The 4,847-nt window shown below is 38.9% G+C and overlaps 1 long non-coding RNA gene across 2 annotated transcripts in view; it reads right to left on the reverse strand.

Moving 5' to 3' along the window:
* Positions 1 to 2,273: 2,273 nt before the first annotated feature.
* The window catches only part of LOC108523353 (uncharacterized), a 5,081-nt gene continuing 2,507 nt past the window's right edge, over positions 2,274 to 4,847 (reverse strand). The window contains exon 3 of one of the 2 annotated variants that reach the window (XR_001883795.1): positions 2,274 to 2,366. This is a non-coding gene — a long non-coding RNA (uncharacterized LOC108523353). The remainder of the gene's footprint in view (positions 2,367 to 4,847) is intronic. The other variant, XR_001883794.1, reaches the window with a different exon arrangement.

Below are 4,847 nucleotides of genomic sequence, written 5' to 3' on the forward strand. Positions count from 1 at the left end.
AAAGTGCTGGGATTACAGGCTTGAGCCACTGCTCCCAGCCAGAAAGGGTATGTTTTCTACTGTCTTTGTCGTAACCTGGGTTCTCTGTGTGCTATAGAACAGGGTTTGGCAAACTTTTTTTATGAGGGGCCAGATAGTAAATATTTTAGGCTTTGTGGTCCACATGGTCTCTGCAGTAGCTGCTCAACTCTGCCGTTGTAGTGTGAAAACAGCCATAGACAATATATGAATGAATAAATGCAACAGGGTTCCGATAAAACTTTGTTTGCAAAAACAGGTGGAAGGCTAGATTTGTGCTGTAGGCCAGTTTGCCAGCCCCTGCTGTGGAAGAAACCATATGAGCTTAGTCTTCCAGGCATAGATTTTGATAAGATAAGGCAGTATGGTGGATAAGAGATAACCACAATTTCTTTTTTACACTCTTGACTTCAAATGGTAGCTCTCTGAATCTTTACCTTAAACCTGGTTGAGTTAATGACTGTTTTAACCAATAGAATATACTAGAAATAACAATAACAACATAACAATGTGCCCATTTCTGGTTCAGAGAATGACAGGGTTTTTTTTGTTTGTTTGTTTTGTTTTGTCTTTTGGCACATTCACTCTTGAAACCATGAACCCTGCCATGTAAGAGGTCCAATTTCCCTGGAAAGACTATATGGAAAGGCCCTGAAATTATGTGGAGACAAGAGGGGTGCAGTGGAGCTTAGCTTTCCAGTCATCCCCACCACAGCACCAGACATGTGAGCGAAATTGTCATAGATCCTCTAAGGAAGCCCAGAAGCCAGTGGAATTCCACTGACATCCCCCAGACCAAACTATGCACGGCAGAAGAATCACCCAGCTAAGCCCTGTCCAAATTTGTGACCCACAGGAATCACTGTTCTTTGAAGTCACTAAATTTAGGTGGATTGCCAGAACAGGTTATGGTTGAAAACTCCCTGGATTAATTCAAAAATATTATTCTCACTCCACTTAAAATCTAGCAAAGTCACTGAATCTTCTTTCCTCCTCTTGGTAAGCACAAGGTAAAGCTTCAACCAATTGACTTCCTGTCTTACATTTTGGAGCATAAGATTAACTTTTTCTACCAAAAAATTTCAGCAAAAATGTTCTTGAAAGAAGCATGTGCAAATCAAATGGAAGAATACGTGGTATGAGAAGACTTTAGCATTGTGTTTGATGAGCTTTACATTTTTATGGCCTGTAGGGGCTTGTAGCCTCCTTGACCTGATTATGTAGTCCCACAGAGTGGCACACAGGAAAAGATGTGCCCAGTGATTGTTTAAGCAGAGCAAGGATAAGAAGAATTAATGAGTATGAAGTCCTTCTATCTTCTTTCTGCCTTTCAGGAAGGGTTTTTGCTTTGTGACTATCAGCACCTGAACTTTCCTTTTGGTGCAGAATCTGGGAAATGGACAAATTTTTTCCCAAGAAAAATAATTGGAGTAAGAGGCCAGACTACACTTTCCAAAGTTTTTTTGTGGGGAGCACAAATGGAGGCTCTAGAGTGGGAGTGAGGGTGAAGGGGAAATAGGGGAGCCACGTGGAAGTAAGGGAAAGGCAGGAATGGGAGAGAAAGAATCAGATTGTCAGGCACTGCTGAGTGGGAGACACTGTGCTAGGTGCATGTTGGGGGAATATTCTATAGCGGGGAACTGGGAACGGGGAATTGATTTACCAAGTAGCAACTTCTGCCTGTGTGGGAAATCCTGGCAGATTAGAGAAGATTATTAAGATATTTTATTAGATGTTAAGAACAGCATCCCCACTTCCATGTCTTTGTTCTTTTCTAAAAGACTGAATACCATTGAAATACTTGATTATCATATGTGCCTATTGTAAACTGCAATGTTTTCTCTTTTTCAAAAGTATCCTTTGAAAGAGAGGAATCATAATCAAATCCCTACAAAGTTTCTCATATTATAGGCTTTCTATCATTGACTATACTTGGTTTGAACAGTTAGGTGCTGTTGGGAAAGGGACATTGGCCTGAACTGATCTCAATCAATGCCAGTTTTGGATGACTCTGGAATCAGCTAATGGGGTCAGTAAGAAAAGAGCAAAGATATTTAATACAGATTTAGTTGTTTGTTTGTGGGATATCATCTCACAATTATAATTGGTGATATTATCTATAGAATTCTTTTAAAGATCTTTCAAAAGCAAAACACTACATGCTTATGTTGTAGAGATCAAGTGTAAGCACAAACAAGATAAACAAAAATAAAAACAAGTGATCTAATATTTCACAATGGGTACTTACTTAATCCCTGGGATGACATTCTCAGTGATGGCACAATACAGCTGTCAGTGCTGTTTCTCCAACAACTTGGGTACAATTAAAGATGATGTGCTCTGGAACACTGTGGAGAACGATTCAAAAAATGACTAGTTATGTTTTAATGATTTTCTTATTAGAGGAAATAGGAAATTTATTGATTCATACAGTTGTTTGTATGAAATCGTATAGACAAATGTTCATTTCTTTTCTGCTTTTCTGCTGTTTCTTTCCATTGACATGGCACAAAAGCTGAGCCACATTGGGTCCCAGCTACATTCAGGTCTCACAACATATTATTTAGAGCCCACCTAGATAACACAAGAAAAAGTACCTCTTTGGTCTAAGTTTTATATACGTTTCAAGAGAGGTTTGAGGTTTAGAATCTTTGTTATCTCCAAATACTTGTTTTTGCATTTCTTACTATGCATAGACAATTCCAGAAAATACCCAAGGTGAAATCTCAGAGGTGAAAATCACATATACACGTGCGTCTTGAGATTGGCACATAATTTTGTAGTATTATTTTAACTTTCTAAAGGAGAGAGTAGAAAATAAATTAGAAGAAAAATTAAGTTCATCCTTGTGCTAATTTGGTACAAGCGGAGTTATAATCAGAGGCATGCAGTTTTCTATTGATCTAACGTTGATCTATCATCAAGACCATGAGTTGACTCAGTCAGGTCATATCTGACCCAGAGACTTGCTTTTTTTGGATTGCACAATGCTTTTGTTTAAGTTTTCATCAGTTCCTTTTAAATGAGGATTCTACAATTCCCCCAATCACCTCTACCCACTTCCACCTTGCCTTCTTAGCCACGTATATTATCTCGCTGGTTCCTATAGACATTTTTTACCATCCTTGATGAAAGTTTATAGAAATTAGTTTTGTAAGTTGGCCATAAAACCTACAAAACAATTCAATTATGAGTCAGTTGCCATATCATTTCCAGATTTACTATAAGTGAGCTCAGAAGAGCAGAAGCAGCATTTGGTTGGCCCTCCCCTTGGCTTTCTACATGTTACACTTCAAATTTATTAATAACTTTTCACCTAAGAATAATATTGTGGCACTGAAGTTAGCACTGATGGTATTGGATAATTCCCTCTGAACAAAGGATGTTAGTGTTACAGGAATCTGACATGGAGATTCTCATAATTATGAATGTCCAAACTGTACTCCCTGAGGGAAAAGTCTATGTGAATGAAGCCTGGCTCTGACAATCCACACATTTCTTGAGGGCCTATTAGGAATCTCTAGCATTTTCCACATTTCACCATTTTGTGTTTCTTTCTCCCACTTCATGGACTAAATGAATAGATTATAAAGACTTTATTCTGAAAAGACCACATCAATCTCATTAGCACCTACTTGAAATGATATCCCTGTGTGTTAGAATTCCTTAGTAAGTCTCCTTCCATTTTTCTAGAAAAAATCTGGGTAGCAATAATATGTGTTTAAAAATAAAAGCCAGCTGCTCCTCACACATTCACAGCTTCTCCGCCCGCCCTTCTTTGCAGGGCATACAGGAAGTCAAATTTTCAGTTTTGTTTTGCTTTTTAAAAATCATCGACTGCAAGGCTATTTTCTATTGAGATGGATCTGGTGCCTGGAAGTGGGTATTTTTGTGTCCTGCCTCCCTAAATAAAAAAGGTATTTATCCAGTTAACATGTTGTCCATTTCAGCCCTTTTTAGACCAGAGGGACTAGACAACACATACATTTTGGAAGACTCGTGTGCCATTGCACTAATTAATAAAACCACATTTTAAGCAAACATGCTGTTTTCTTACCTACTTTTTAGGGGAAAAATTCCTAAGGTGTTAGATGCAGTAGGTTGATTACTGAAATTGCCCCATTCTCTACCCCTCCTTGTATCCAAACCCATTGCAAAATGACCTTTCAATTCCTCCCATCAAGATGTGGATTCTATTTCCCCACTCTTGAGTCTGGGCTGGTCTTATGACTCTCTTTGGCAAATGTGGCAAAAGTGGTGGAGTGCCAGTTCTACGCCTAGTCCTCAAGAGGCTTAGTGTGCACCCACTCTCTCTTGAAACTTTGCCATCGCCATGAGAAAAAGCCGGGCTAGTCTGCTGGAGGATGAGAGACCACGGGGACCAGAGTCACCCCAGCTGAGGCCATCCCAGACCCGGCAGCCCCCAGCCAACCTGTTTGTTAGCTGATCATAGGGGTGTGAGAGACACTTGCCAAAATTAACTAAACCCAGCCCACATCAGCAGAATTGCTCAGCCATCCCATAGACTTGTGAAAAATAATGAAGAGCTGTTTTAAGTTGCTATTTTTAACAGCAGTTTGTTATGCAACAATAGCTACTTGATATACTCTGTCACAAAATATACATTTAAAAATATATGCACATATATCATAGAGAGTATGAATATAGATGTGACTGCACTGTGGCTTGGAATCTAGTGTCAGATTCACCATGTTCAAATCCAGCTTTTCGCTCACAAAAATGTATAACAAGTTAATCTCTTTAAACTTTAGTTTCTTCATGGAAACTAAGGAAAATGAGTACATCGTAGCACTGTTGTAAAATTAGAG

The sequence above is a fragment of the Rhinopithecus bieti genome, unplaced genomic scaffold (genome assembly GCF_001698545.2).
Source record: "Rhinopithecus bieti isolate Rb0 unplaced genomic scaffold, ASM169854v2 scaffold_73130, whole genome shotgun sequence".
In the NCBI taxonomy this organism is placed as follows: domain Eukaryota; kingdom Metazoa; phylum Chordata; class Mammalia; order Primates; family Cercopithecidae; genus Rhinopithecus; species Rhinopithecus bieti.